A 16,174-nucleotide genomic window follows, 5' to 3' on the forward strand; every position below is an offset into this window, starting at 1 on the left:
GAGAGGCAGCGAGTGGGAGGGTCGGCAATGACTGGGAGTGTCAGGAATGGGAGAGGCCACTCCAAAATGGGTGCCAATAGGGTCACGCAGCCTTACATCAAATGCAGCATGAAACAATGTTAAAATGAAACTCCCGATGTTAAACATGAATATGGGTCCCTTTAACTGCGCAACATTAGTCAATAAATGGAAAAAAAGCAATCATATGAAAAATGAAGGAAAATCAAGAATGACAGATATGTTTGGGGCCTGACATTGAATACAGACTTGTATGTACATGACTGTGTGGCTGAAAACCAATATGCAATTGCAAATATGTTTGCTGTACAGCCCCAGTCATCTGCTTCATTATCATTTCTCCTTCTAAAATAAATCAATTTGTAGGAAAATCTCTTACAAAGCAGCCCAAACTAGATAAACTGGCTTATTTGAAGTTCAAAAGATATAGCAATTTTAAGAGAGAATTTGTAAATAAGCTATGCATCACAAGCCTGAAATTCTGCACATGAATATTCTTTTCAAAAGTGACAATAACCTGGCTACTTAACTATATGGTTAAAAGCAAGTTACATACAGGGACAGTAGATTCTCGATGTACCTTTGCGAGTTTAAGAAAACCATAAATTGATAAGTTATGATAGTTCTTTGAAAAGGAAAATCATGTTTTGTTGAATTAGGAAGACAGCCAGACTTGTATTTCTATAGCATCTTTCATGAACTCAGGGGCCCAGATTTTCACTACGATGAAGAGGCTCTCCGTCATGGTGAAAATCCCAGTTCTAAGTCTCATCCCCGAACACAGCATTTCCTATTTTCGCGGGGGCAGGACTGGATCAGGCTGGGGTTCGTATATGTGCAGTTTATGGAGACAGCTGGCCATTTATGTCACAAACTGCCTCCACTGAAGTGGGACTTTGGTAGGCCAGGGGTGTGAAACCCGGAGTGTGCAGATTATACCAATTAAGAGGACGTCTGAACTTGGTGGATTCATTTGGATAGCTAGGGTACCCCTCTGGATATGATCCTGGGTCACCTTTGGGAGAGGCACAGCATCCTTTGGGATTGTTAAAAGTAAAAATGATTAAGTATAAAAAGTGCATAAACTCACTGGAGCTGTCAAAGAACTATCACTGTCAAGGGACTGTCAAAGTTATCAAGGACCTATCAAAGCTGTCAAAGACCTGTATAAGGATACTAAGAGAGTTGGCATGGAGGGACAGATAGCAAAGGGTTATTGGTGGGGGGGGCATGGGTTTGCAAAGGGGTTATAAAGTGCCATGGGAAGTGGGTAGAGGGGCATGGGTTGGCATAGGAACTATGCGGGGCCATGCGGTGTGGTTGGCAGAATGAAGTGGCGTACATTGGCATGGAGGGGGTATGGGGAGTGTGTGGAGAGGTGAGGGGTGAAGGCTGGAAGGCTATTTTTTGTTTTAATCATTTTCAAATAACTTAAACAAAAAGTGCCAGAGCACAGAGGCCCTCCACCCAGCCCACTTCCACACCCGGCAGCCTCCACACTCATTCCGGGGGTGGCAGGCCCAACTTCCAATCCAGCCCACACCCCTGGAATGAAAACCCCAACTGCAGATGGCCATTTTTCAAGGTCGGGTTCGGAGAGCTTGGAATTCTCTGGTCTCTCCACACTCGACCCAGCAGCGAAAACCTAGGCCAGGATGTCCCTATTCCTTTTATAACCAACTAAGTACTTTTGAAGTGTAGTCACTGTTGTAATGGAGGAAACATTGACAGCCAATTTTAAAACATTATGCTGAGTTACAAAATATAATCATATGCAGAAGTGAAAATTGAACTGTAATGCCTTGTGCATTCTGAGTATTTGGTGGTGATTTAGTTACAACATTTTTAGATCAGGACTGTTAAATAACAATCTGCAATTCACTGTATTGAACTAACACATTCCTGGTAATGAGATTCTAATTCATAGTTTTTGAACAAGTACAATATTCAACAAGAATTTTCACACTAATGAAAGAAATCCAATGAATTGCTGCTGTAGGTCACATGTACATTACTTATCATGTTAATAAGTCAAAATATTCAAAATGAGATTTGGAAGCCAACTTTAAAAACTGTAAAATAATTCTCTTATGCTACCTTTACAATTACATCTGCTCAAATAAGATGGGAGACACAGGGCAAGAGCAGTGCAAGGTGTGGATGGAGTTTAAAATATCAGAATCCCTGCTCTTGGACAAAGGCCACCTGACCTCTATTATTACTTTAAATTTCACTGCCGAAATTATTAAGGTAGGTAATGTGAAGATGGAAACTACTCTAGTAAGACTAATTATACTTGTAAGTGTGTGGTAATAGAAATTTGTCAGACTGATTGTCTCAAGATTCAATTTTTTTGCATTCACGGATGGAGCATTCTAGCCGGTTTTTAAGCACAGAGTCTATAAATTAGATATTGAACATTCTAGGCAGAGGTGAGAAAAAAATCACTTGACTCACAGAAACTCATCATTCTAACACATTAACTCCCCAATCAAGCATATCATTGTGTTTTGAAGAATTCCAATGTTTCGCCTCCATTACCTTGCTTGATTGGTTATATCACTTGCTAATTATTTACCCACAGCATTAATGATCTCCATATAACCAGTGAAATGATCAGTTTATGTAATGGATTAATATTTAGAGGTTGGACTTTCTTTCCACATGGATTCAATTAAATATTCTGCGGTTTCTCACTTTCAACATTGGTCCAAGCTAGTTTGGTATACTGAAGAAACTAAGAGCTGACAGTTTTCAACACAACTTTTCTCTCCCTAACAGCACCATGGGTGTAACTACACCACATGGACTGCAGCTGTGCAAGAAGGTGGCTTCACCACCACCTTCTCAAGGGCAATTAGGGATGGGTAATAAATGCTGGCCTAGCCAGCGATTCCCACATCCTATGCAAGAATAAAAAAGAGACCTCACTATTAGAATCGTGATTTGCTTCACATGGGCCACTAAGCAACAAAGTGCTACATGGGTGGATTAAAACAAATCTTTACCTAGAGCAATCTTTATCAGATCTTAGTTACACACATAGTAAGTCATTCTCCTCTTTAGTAATTCTTTAAGGAAAAAGGAAGAATAAAATAGCATTAGGCTTAGGAAATTTCAACTTCGAATGCCAACTACAGCTTTGTTAAAAATTTCACATTTTATAGAGTGGTATTCAAGACCATGTAAGCACTCACAGATGTGAAGGAGCAGCTTGTACATCAGAGCCTTCTTCAGCCTCCTTATTGTTTACACACTTTATGCAAGACCTATTCTAACCAGAACATCTCGCAAAAGTAGTGTGTGCTGCGGGGCATGCTGAAATCTGTCATTACGTACATAATTGGTCTCCTCCCAGCTCCTGAAAAGACAGCCTGACAAAGGCATCTAAAAGACAACATGTAGACAAACTGTGTGTGCTGGGAAACGGTTTACTGGGGAGTTATTTAAGATATATGTGACAGGGCACTTCGTTTTTCTTTATGTGTCCACTCACCATTTAACTAGGGAAACTATTTTTTCAGCAAATGAGAATTCTAGATAGTATATAAAAATACCGTAAAATGCTGGCATGATAGTACATTTATCTACTGCACTATGGAACGGAACCATCCAGATCCCACGTTTAATTCTTGGTCTGCGCAGAGTTATTGGATCTCAGAAAGGTCAATGGTGGAACATACAATTGGTATAGTTGTCCCTATGTTAGATAAAGGTGGTGTTGAGGTTCTGCGGGATGCAGGGGGTGCTGGTGAGGATAAATGTCACATCGGATTTGCATGCAGATAACTGAGAAAGATCAGTTGGGTAAGTATGAGTTAGCTAGGTACATTCATGACTTCCACCCTAAATATGACTTGGGTACATAAGCCAGTCTGACACTCCAGTGAAGAACTGCAATGCACTGTCAGAGAGATGCCATTCTTTGAATGAGATGTCAAGTGCCACATCTTCACTCTGCAAACAGCCCAGGTGTGGTTATACAGCTTTTCTGCTTTATTGCATACTTCATAGTTTACATTGACTTCTACACAACGTGTTATCAGCTATTGTGCTACAAGTGAAATGTCAAAGAACAACAAATGCCTGAAAGTGAGTAGCATTTAGGATCATCAGCCCAAAACTGAATGGATCACTTCAGTTTTCTTCTCAATTAGAACTGACAAAACATTGGATTTTACGAAGAAGGCGAATTTAATACTGGTGCTGACAGGGAGGAGTCTATTTTTCACAGACAGAGAGATAAAACAAATAGGTTTCCATTTGAAAAATGCAGATTCACTTTTAATTGGAATTACCCTGTGTTTTGCTTCTTTCATAATTATGGGTTAGATTGCTGATTTTTCTTATTCGTTCATGGGATTTGGGCATCGCTGCTTAGGCCAGCATTTATTGCCCATCCCTTGTTCAGATGGCATTTAAGAGTCAACCACATTGCTGTGGGTCTGGAGTCACATGTAGGCCAGACCAGGTAAGAATGGCAGATTTCCTTCCCTAAAGGACATTAGTGAACCAGGTGGATTTTTACAACAATCAGCAATGGTTTCGTGGTCATCATCAGACTTTTAATTCCAGATTTTTTTTTTTAAACTGAATTCAAATTTCATTGTCAGCCGTGGATATTTAGCAAACTTAGTAACTGGGATTAAGTGTGACTCTGCCTGTGGCCGAACTTAGGTGGGAGAAAGAGGAATATGAAAAGACTTAATTAAAACACATGCAAAAATCAGTGCTATTGTGAAATATATTAGTGTCCTACAATGCCAGTGCCCAGAAATTTTTAGCTGGTTTCTTGTTTCAAGCTAGGATATAGGGGTCCTCTGGTACCTTCTAAAATTGGCAGTGGCATTAAAGTGTACGTGTAGATGTGCCTAATATGATGTGTTGAGCAAATATACCTGTGAGTTTGCAAGTGGCACTCTGGATTTCAGAGGAAATCAGTGCTCCTGTGGCTCCAAGTCAATAAAATCCTATTGGCACAAACAAGGCTAATGCACCAGCACAATGATGCAAGGTATGGAACTCAATATTATGAGGCAAGAAACTCTCCTCCACTTGAAATCCCCACACCAGCACTTTTTCTTTAAATGTAATTGAAGTTAGTCTGAAGCACAGGCATATACCTAAAGAATTAAAAAAGCAATGCCACAAGCTGACTTCTTGGGGTGTCATCACTTAACATCACAACATTGCACTTATATTTTTAGGTATCTATTATCTTTTAGGCGTTGGCCTTGATTCAGCGTTAGTAGTCTTACCTCTTAGGCAAGAGACCACAACAGAGTCACTTCAGGAATTTCTGTGTATAATCCAGACTACACCAAGGAAGTGCTGCACTGTCAGACGCAATGTTAAACTGAGGCCCCCTCTGACCTCTCCAATGGACATAAATGACTCCACAGCACTGTTCAAAGAGAGCGGGTGAGATCTCGACTGTCCTGGTCAATCAACATTAGTGAATTCATAACTGTTCACACTGCTTACCTTGGAACCATATTCCCATAATCTTCACCACAATGGGAAACAAGAAGTCCCTCGATTTATAAAACGCCTCTCTCCAGATGATTGATAATGCCACTTATGTTTATTCCTCGTGTCAGCCTAGCACACTTCCATTCAGAAAATTCCCTGAAGCAAGAAGAAATGCAAATGCTCATATTATTTGAACTGAATCACCTCATCAAGACACTTGTCAGCACAATCACATAAACCATGTTACCACAGCCTGACGACTCATTATTCACACAGGGGATTAGTTTGGCTTTCAGCTGTGCTTGCTTTGGTAACAAGTACCTCCTCAAAAATTTGTCATCCTCCAAGAATCTGCAGTAGTTTCAAAATGCATTTTGGTTCGAACGAGCATTCCCTTCATGAATATATGCTCCTGAAACTTTCTTTCTGCTTGTAATTTACAAACACAAATGGTGTTTTAAACTGAATTTATATATCTGACATTTTGATAAAAATTATGCCAAGTTCTGATTCCTCAGAAGGGAAAAGAAAAACATTGCGACCACCTTATGAGGGAAAGGTGAAATTTAATGTCATTTTTCATTTTCTGGATCCTTTCACAAAAGTCGTTGATCTCTCCAGGCAGGCACCCAAGATTTAAAAAGTCACCAATCTACATTAATGCTTCAGAATTCATTGCAAAGAGTCACTGCTGAACGCTGTTCCCTGAAAGTAGAACCAACCATGTGTCTTTGCTTGGGAGGATGGGGGAGGGGTGGAGGGAAGGGAAGGTCCAATATTTAAAATCTCTCTCACAAACTTTAAAGTTCCTCCAAATATGTCAGATTGTTAATTACATGTTTAACTAAAGACAGTATTTTAATTTACAGCACACTGCTTATAGTAATGCTCCCCTTCCCCATATTCATGTAAGGGGCTGCTCTCATTACATATACATAAGTATTTTATAATAACAACGACTTATGTTTATAAAGCGCCTTTAATGTAATGAAACAGGCACATTCTCAGGAGCATTGTGAAACCAGTATGACACCACACCGCATAAGGAGATATCAGGTCAGGTGACCAAAAGCTTAGCCAAAGCAGTATATTTGAAGAACAAAAGCAAAAATACCTGGAAAAACTCAGCAGGTCTGACAGCATCTGCGGAGAGGGATACAGTTGACGTTTCGAGTCCGTATTGTCTCAAGTGAGGTAGAGAGGTGGAGAGGTGTAAGGATGGTATCCAGAGTTTGGAGCCTAGGCAACTGAAGGCACAGCCACTAATGGTAGAGCAATTAAAATTGGGAATGTGCAAGAGGCCAGAATGAGAGGCTTGCAGATACCTCAGAGCATTGTGGGGCCGGAGGAGATTACAGAGATAGACAGGGGCAAGAGAGATTTCAAAAACAAGGATGATAATTTTAAAATCAAGACGTAGCTTAGCCAGGAGCCACCTAGGTCAGCAAACACAGTGGTGATGGGGGGGGGACTGGACTTGCTGCGCGTTAAGGCACGGGCAAGAGAGTTTTGGCTGATTAAGTTTACAGAGGGTAGAATGTGGGAGGCCAGCCAAGGGTGCATTTTTGGGATGAAGCCACTAATCAAGCTTTTAGCCACTCCTTCTTTGGATCAGTGTCAATTTTCATCTGATTATGCTCCTATGAAGTCCCTTGGAACTTTAACAAATATTAACTAAACTAAACTTCTGACGAATGTGTTGTTTAGGTTTTTCTTGTTGCTGGTTCCATCAGTAATACATGTAAAATCTTATGAAGCGAAGAAATAGCAAAGGCACTTTGAGAGTTTCAATGTATTAATCAGTAAATACACACCAGCCACTGCTTTCACCCCAGTTGGTAACGGATGGAAAGGTAAAAAATTAAAATAACAATTTCAATAATTGATGTAATTATCAGATGAAGGGTAATTTTATTTGAACTATAAACCAAGCAGTTTCCTCTTTGTTATTTCTGTTTGAAGCTCAATGAGCACCAAACTTTCTGAAATACAATATTAATGGAGAATTAATGTTTTCCAAACAGCACTTAACTCTGCCTTCCTCCTTTTGTATTTCACTAGAAACTCTCTTCTGTAATCTGGATTAAAGACACAGTTACAAAGCACTGCAGGTTATACATGCCTTGGTTACCTCTAGATTTGACTCTCCTGGCTGACCTCGCAACTTCTTCCACCCTACAAAATCTTGAGCTCACCCAAACCTCTGCTGCTCACTCCGTCATTCCATCCCAGTCCCATTCACCCATCGCCCCAGTGTGCACTTGACCTATATTGGTTCCCGGCAATGCCTTGATTTAAAATTCTCATTGTTATTTTCCAATTCCTCGGCGGCCTTGCACTTACACAACCTCCTTTCTATTTTCCTCATTCTTGGATTGTGAGCACCATAAGCAAGGCCAGCATTTATTGCACATCCATAATTGCCCTTGAGAAGGTGGTGGTGAGCCATCTTCTTGGACCGCTGCAGTCTATGTGGAGGTACATTCACAGTGCTTTTTTCTGTTGCTGTTTGATACAACTAAGTGGCTTGCTAGGCCATTTCAGAGGGCAGTTAAGAGTTAACGAATAAGCTGTGGATCTGAAGTCACTTGTAAGCCAAACTAGGTAAGGATGGCAGATTTTACCCGCTAAAGGACATTAGTGGACCAGATGGATTTTTACAACAATGCAGTAGTTTCATGCTCATTATTTATGAAACTACATTAGCTTTATTAATTAAATTAAAACTTCTCCAGTTGCCATGGCGGGATTTGAACTTATGGCCGGAATCTTCCATTCTGAAGTCTACATTTGGTGTCGGGAGTGGAAATTGGAGTGATTTCCACTTGGCGGGTGGGACGGCTGACCATGCACAGCCTTGCGCTGGTCAGCTCATTATCTATAAAACCGTGTGGAGCATGGCGAATCTCGTGGCAGGGGTGGGCAGGCAGTCGATGCCCCCACCTTTACCTCATGGGGTTGAAGGTCCGGGCACCAAACTTAAAGGGCATCTGGACAGCCTGCACTATCCCTTCTACCTTTTCCCACCACTGCTCCACCCTTCCCCACTTACCCCTTCCTCAGTCATCCTCCACACAACTTGCACTGCCTCAAGCACAGGCTGGCATTTACAGACGCTCCCCAAGGAGGACAATGCAGCGGCAACTCACCATTAATTATGGAAGAAGTCTAGCTCGCCAGGTGCAGGCCACTTATGTGCAGTTGTAAAAGAACAGGTTCCAATTTCTCACTGGTGGGGAACTTACTTTGGCAGGGTGCCTTTTAATGAGCATGCATGACTTGCTAATGTATGCAAAAGGGCTTCCCAATATTGTTTGTCGGGAAGCTCGGCCCGTCTTTAATCCCCCAAGAACATAATTGCTAAAGTTCATCCCACCGTCGGGAAACTGATTTTTGGCCTCCAGCCAAACTAAGTTTCCCCGCCCACCAAGCTTCTTGCTGCTGGCAAGACTGGAAGATTCCACCCCAGATCTCCGGAGCATTAGTACAGGCCTTGGGATCCCCGATTTTCGTCATTCCATTATTGGCAGCCGTGCCTTCAGCTGCCCTGATTCTAAGCTCCGAAATTCCCTCCCTAAACCTCTCCATATCTCTTGTATTCATATAGCGCCTTTAATATAGTAAAACATTGCAAGGTACTTCACAGAAGTTTTATCAAACAGAATTTGACACGGGGTCACCTAAGGCAATATTATATCAGGTGACCAAAAACATGCTGAGAGGTAGATTTTAAGAAGTGCCTTAAAGGAGGAGAGAGGGGCAAAGAGGTTTAGGGAGGGAGGGTCTGCCAAAGGCACAGCCATCAATGAGACAGCAATAAAAGTTGGAGAGTACAGGGCTGCAGGAGGACACAGAGATAGGACAGGGTTGAGGCCTTGGGAGATTTGAAGCAAAAATGAAAATTTTTACATCAAGGCATTAATGGACTGGGGGCCAATGTAGGTCAGCGAACAAGGAATGATGGATAAATATGACTCGGTGTGAGTTAGTATAAGGTCAGCAGAGTTTTGAATGAACTCTACTTTGCAAGGGGTGTAAGGTAGAATGCTGGCCAAGAGAGAATTGGAATAGTTGGGTCTAGAGGTAATAGTGATATGGTTTGGTGAGGGTTTGAACAGCAGATGAACTGGGCAGGGGAAAAGACAGATGATGTTATGGAGCTGAAAGTAGGCGGTCTTGGAGATGGAGTGTATATAGGGTTGGAAGCTCACCCCAGGGTCAAACAAGATACCAAGGCTGCAAATGGTCTGCTGCAGGTTCAGACAGCAGGCAGAGAGATGGAGTCAGTGACTCTCATCATTACAGTGGTAAGGGAGGTGGTGGCATAGTGATATTGTCACTGGACTTGTAATCTAGGAACCCAGGGTAATACTCTGGGGACCTGGGTTCAAATCCACCAGGGCAGATGGTGGAATTTGAATTCAATAAAAATCTGGACATAAAAATGATGACCATGAAATGATTGTTGTAAAAACCTATTGTAGAAACCAGGTGGATTTCTTTCTTCTGCTGTCCTTACCTGGTCTGGCCTATATGTGGCCCCAAGCCCACCACAATGTGGTTGACTCTTAAATGCCCTCTGAAATCATCTTCTCATAGGCCATTCCACAAATTGATTAAAAAAAATACATCTCCATTTTTCAGCTGCTGCTCAAAGCTCCAACTCAGTCCATGCAGATTCCAGACTCAAACTCTTCTTTCAGATCTACTCATGATCACTGATACCTTGGATACTGAACACTCTCCTCAGCCACATTGGTTGCTACTTGCGTATTATCTTTTTTTTGTCTGATCTGTCACTTAATCAAAAAACTTTATGCACCATCTCATCAAATTCCAAACTCAACACGATGCTCAGCTTTTCTACTCCTAATTTCTACTTCCTCCAGCTAAGAAATCTTTCTATGAGAACTTGCAGAGGTCCCAGCTAAATCTGCCTTTCCTCAAGATCTGTGAAACACTTTTTGTTGCAATTATACTAACCTCTTAAGTGTGGTAGTGTGCGGGGAAAAAGAACATTTTACCCACCGGCCACAATGGCATCTTTTCACAACATGTCATCCCAATCCCGCCTCATTAATCATGCATTCCCTGGAAACACGCTGGGTTGTTGGTGGGGCGTCCTGTCATTTGCCCACCCCGCCGTCACATCAGGCTTTCGGTAAACTGGGCGCCATATTTAAAGGTTGTCCTTGCAAAGAGCTACCACTCTTCAAGGAAGCTAGTGCAAAGTCATGGCTGCCAAAGTGAGGAGACATGCTGCCCCCAGATTTAGCAACGCCCCCCCCCCACTGAGCACCTACTGGACACAGTGGAAGCCCACCAAGAAATCCCCTAACTCTGCTCTGGGCAAAGGCTAGCAAGCGGGAGGCAGTGGCGTAGTGGTATTATCACTAGATTGGTAATCAACGCTCTGGCAGATGGTAGAATTTGATTTCAATAAAAATCTGGAATTAAAAGTCTAGCAGTGACCATGAAATCATTGTCAATTGTTGTAAAAACCCATCTGGTTCACTAATGCCCTTTAGGGAAGGAAATCTGCTGTCTTTACCTGATTTGGCCTACATGTGATTCCAGACCCAGAGCCATGTGGTTGACTCTTAAATGCCCTCAAGGGCAATGGGATGGGCAAAAAACACTGGCCTAGCCAGCAACACCCACATCCCAAGGACAAATAAGTATTAAAAAAAAGCAAGGTCACTAATCCAGCATGTGAGGCAGTGGCAGTAGTGGTCAGCACCAACACTCTTCAAAAGAGGACAGCCACCCAGTGCCAAAAGAAGATGAATGGTCTCATCCGTTCTGCCAGGGTACTCATACACTCAAACCCATCACACATCCACAGGGGTCTCACACCTCAAGGGACAACACCACTAACTCTCACACACACCCTCACATCTCCATCAGGCTCATATCCTCTCGAGCTCGTATCCTCATCCCTTCCATGGCTCCACTCACTGCACAAACATTCCACTCAGTGTCATGTGTCCTGCTCACACTCTCTCCACCCGTTTTCATGCAGGAGAAGCTGGCTTACAACAGCAGGAAGAGGTCCCAGACCGGGTAGTGGAGTGGCCCACATTAGGCCCCTCCCTCACTTTGGGGAGTGTGCCATCGCACTGACTGGTGAGGACATGGGCCTTGCCTGCAGCGATGGTGAGGTCAGTGGTGAACATCCACGTGAGGATCCTGCACCACATCATCCCTCTCTCAACGCAAATGTGAGTGCTCTCTCTCATGCTTTTGACTCTGCTGCGATGCACTACTTACCTCTACTTTGGTTCACAGGGAGCTCTGCCAAGTAACCGACACCCTCAGCCAGCCAGTCCCTCAGCTCCATCCACGTCCTCACCTCCAGTCAATATGACACCTCCTCCATTGAAGAGCTGGAAATAAGCAGCCTGGAAGACCCGTCACAGTGCTTACCCATATCCTCCACCAGCGCAGACACACACCTCAGTGGGATCTAGATCTAGAGCAGGTTCAGGTTCACAATCTGGTGGTCACCACATGGACACGTGCCCCCAGTGGGAGGAGGCAGATTCAGCCAAGCTCCCCAGCACTCGGGGAACTGCTGGGGAAGAGGCATCTGTGAAGTCCGAGTCAGATGAGAAGCCTCTGGATTTGGCCTTCCAACTCAGCATGGAGAAGAGCAGAAGGCAGGGGAACATCACGCAGAGCTGTTGGGAGCCCTCAAGAGTGGCACACGAATCGGAGGAGTGCATCTGCCTGCTCTCTGATGAAGTGGTGCCCACATGTGCACATATAGAGGTCTCCATGAAGAGGCTGGCAGACACCAGGGAGACCCAGGTCCAGCAGAACGCAGAGATGTATGTAAACCTGCATTCCATCGTGGGAGCCATGGGTGAGTTCCTGCAGTGGCAATGCGAGGAGAAACACAGGGCACCTTGACATCCCTCCAGGTGCTTCTTCCCATCAAGGAGTCAGGTCAGAGCCCCCGGGCACCCGAAGGAAGGAGCGGCAGCTGGGCACCCCTGGATCATCCACTCAGGAATCTGAGAGTCTGTCCTCTCCCTTTGCCTGTGAGCCCCTCAGCCTTGTCCTCTGTCACCGCAGAGGAACAGCTGGCCAACGAGTGATTCCGGAGGGAGTAGCGAGGGTGGGGAAGGGCCTTTCAGAGCCTCATACAAGCACTCTCCCACGCATGCGGATCCTTCACTCACCTCAATGTCCTCAGCATTTTCAATGTTGTCTGCCAGGGTTTGCTTTCAGTTGCCCATCTGAGCTGACCTGCATCTCCGCCCACCCAAAGATCACACTCTCATGCAGCTCTTGGTCTCGCCCATCACAACTGTTGTTTTCCTTTTGATTTGGGCAGCATGGTCTTGATTCAGTTTCTCATGCACTCCCCCGTCTTTTCCCCTCCCCCAGTCACCCATTTCTTTACCCCGATCACAGCTGACCCTCCCTGGCTTCACCTTCCACCTCCTCTCCATGACCTACCAGCCACAACCCTTTCACTTCACGGATGTCCAAGTGAATGTGCACGTTCCCTTCCGTCCTGAAAATCCCACCCCCATCCACATTCACATCCCCATCCCCGACCTCCTCCTCCCCACCCCCAGGGTCCGTGTCTGTCGCTGAGTCCCCAATTGCCACCCTCACCCTCCGTTCTATAGCTACTGTTGAACCCTCACCCTCTCACCCTACCACCTCACTCTTCCATTGGTCATTCTCACCATTCCCTCATTCCACACCCACCCTCAGTTCGCTCCCAAAGAGGACTCATCAGAGCCCTACCCTGGACATTCATCTGGACATCCCCACCACCCTCCCACACCGGGCCCTTTCCCCCTTGGAACCTCTTTCTCCACCCCCATACTCCCCCTCCGCTTAGTCCTTCCCCCTTCCTGACTCCATCAGACACATACAAGCAAGGAGCAGGAGTAGGCCATGCAGCCTGCTTTGCTATTTAATAAGATCATGCCTGGTCTGATAGTAACCTGAAATCTGCATCACGCTTACCCCTGATAACCTATCACCCCCTTGCTTGCCAAGAATCTATCCACCTTTGCCTTAAAAGTATTCATAGGCTCTGCTTCTACCACCTTTTCAAGAAGAGAGTTCCAAAGACTAATGACCCCCTGAATGAAAGAAATTTGCCTCATCTCTGTTTTAAATGGGCGACACCTTATTTTTAAACATTGACCTCTAGTTCTAGATTCTTCCACAAGAGGAATCATCCTCTCCACATCCACCCTGTCAAGACCCCTCAGGATCTTATATGTTTCAATCAAGTCTCCTCTTACTCTCCTAAACTCCAGAATAGTCTGTCCAACCTTACCTCATAAGACAACCCACCCATTCCAGGTATTAGCCTGGTAAACCTTCTCTGAACTGCTTCTAATGCATTTACATCCTTCCTTGAATAAGGTGACCAATAGTGTACTCGAAATATGGTCTCACTAGTAGTGCCCTGTACAACTGAAGCATAATCTCCCTACTTACATATTCAATTCCCCTCACAATAAATGATAACATTCTATTAGCTTTCCTAATTACTTGCTGTACCTGCATACTAACCTTTTGTGATTCATGCACTAGGACACCCAGATCGCACTGCACCTCAAAGCTCTGCAATCTCTCACCATTTAAATATGCTTCTCTTACATTCTTCCTGCCAAAATGGACAATTTCACATTTTCCAACATTAAATTCCATCTGCCAGATCTTTGCCCAGTCACTTAATCTATCTATATCTGTTTGCAACCTCCTTATGTCCTCTTCACAACTTACTTTCCTACCTCTGTGTCATCAACAAATTTGGCAACCATCCTTTCAATCCCTTCGTCCAAGTCATTCATATAAATTGTAAACAGTTGAGGTTCCAGCACTGATCCTTGCGGCACGCCACTCGTTACATCCTGCCAACCTGAAAAAGACCATTTATGCCTACTCTCTGCTTCCTGTTTGCCAGCCAATCTTCTTTCCATGCCATGACACCCTTACTTCTTCCACGACCTTTAGTCCTTACCCCCTCCTGACTCCTTCCTCCAGCCTTACTCCCTCCTGTCTCAGTAGTTCTTCCACCCCTCCGGACTCTTTCCCTTACACCTTCTACCCCCCTTACACCTACCTCCCCAGTTGCCATCTTTTCCCATTACCCCCTCCTACCTCCATACTCCCTCCCACCTCCCAACCTCTCCCCACCCCGACACCTTCATTCCTCCCCTCCAAACCTCACCCCATCCTGACACCTCTTCCTCTCCCACAACCATCACCCCCCCCCCACCTCCACCCCCCAACCCCCCCGCAGTACATCTTCCTCTCCCAAACGCAGCTGGACCTTCCTCTCCATCCCCTCGACCATCATCTGTTGTGAGCAGCCCCTCAGTGGTGACTTCCCAACTTCCGTGCGTTGCTTCGCAGCAGAGCCATGTCCATGAAAATCCACCCAGCATGCCATGGATGTTCCTGCAGTGTGCCGTTGCTTTAGGGCTCCAGCATCTTCTGTTCCTCGGATGTCCGCAAAGTGAGCAAGGCCCTGGAGGTAAGTCCCGACTTCTGCAAGTCACACTTGTCAAGGTGTGTTCTGCACCTGCGTGCAATCACACCGACGTGGACAGATGATCCAGCGGAAGTGGGGGGGGGGGGGGGGGGAGGAGTTTGGCGGGCTAGCTGTATAATGATATGCTGATGTATTACAGTGAGGTTCAATGGTGGGGAACGTGGCCCACCACAGACGGGCTGGGCGGACAATCGCAAACTGGCTTCACAACGTTGTGAAACCGAGTTTTGGTCTTCTTGCCATATTGTCTAGTCACACCACCAAGCATGCCCAATGTCAGCGGGCATGGACAGTTCCATCCCTTGTAACTGGATGGTTTCACCTTTAAAAATGATCAGGTGATAAAAAAAATCGCCACAAAATTTTGAATGATCAAATCAATTATATGTCTGCACAAATGTGGACTAATCAATAATTGTTGGAAATGTAAAGAGTTCAAAGCTAAAAACATCAAACTTCATCTTTCTCACTCAAAGTATCCCTCATAATGATTTCATCTATTTGCTAACCTCTGTGTAATAAACAGTAAAGTTCAAATAGTAATAGAGCTGTCAGACCCTCAGACTGGACAAATATTTAAGTGTCCTTGCTCCCGTTGATTGAATATCACCAACTTTTATGCCAACTCTAGCAATAGGGATCAACTCAGGGATAATTGGAATGAATAATCCTTGCCTCCAGAAACACTCTTCCCTTCAGCTGATCCAGGAGCAACATTCGTAAGGGTCAAGGGTCAGACCGGGGGGATCAGACCAGAGCTCATTCTCATCTTTAACAAAACAGCAGAATGCAAGAGTGAGAAGGTAAAGGAGATAGAGTGAAATCAGGAGAACTAAAGGGCCATCGTCTCTAAGAATAGCTCTTTACCGAATGATTTACAAATAGTTGGCATTACAACACAATTCACATCAGAACTCTGCGATATTTGTGTTAAACCATGATGGAAATGGCACACAACCCATTAGCTTCATCTACCTCCCAAAACAAGAGGAAGTTTGTTAGAAAATCCTTCTTTAATACCAAATTATGTATTGTAGTTAGACATACTGTACAGATTTTAACTTCTTTAATACTCAACACTGGCTTTCCCCACATTTGTGCAGTGCATAGGAATTATTTTTTCTGTGTTAAAAGCTCGACATAATTTCAAATTGT

General features: G+C 44.3%; 1 protein-coding gene across 2 annotated transcripts in view; it reads right to left on the reverse strand.

The window, feature by feature from the left end:
- Positions 1–16,174, reverse strand: part of ankrd6b (ankyrin repeat domain 6b) — a 219,020-nt gene that overhangs the window by 107,039 nt on the left and 95,807 nt on the right. Inside the window, exons 1-2 of one of the 2 annotated variants that reach the window (XM_078542408.1) lie at positions 6,605–6,728; positions 5,503–5,646 (exon numbers count right to left, since the gene is read on the reverse strand). The exons of the other annotated variant lie outside the window; for it this stretch is intronic. The gene's annotated coding sequence lies outside the window, so the exon portion shown is untranslated. Of the gene's footprint in view, positions 1–5,502; positions 5,647–6,604; positions 6,729–16,174 lie in introns of those variants that run through there. 2 annotated transcript variants of the gene reach the window in all.

The sequence above is a fragment of the Cetorhinus maximus genome, chromosome 5, assembly GCF_964194155.1.
Source record: "Cetorhinus maximus chromosome 5, sCetMax3.hap1.1, whole genome shotgun sequence".
Taxonomy (NCBI): domain Eukaryota; kingdom Metazoa; phylum Chordata; class Chondrichthyes; order Lamniformes; family Cetorhinidae; genus Cetorhinus; species Cetorhinus maximus.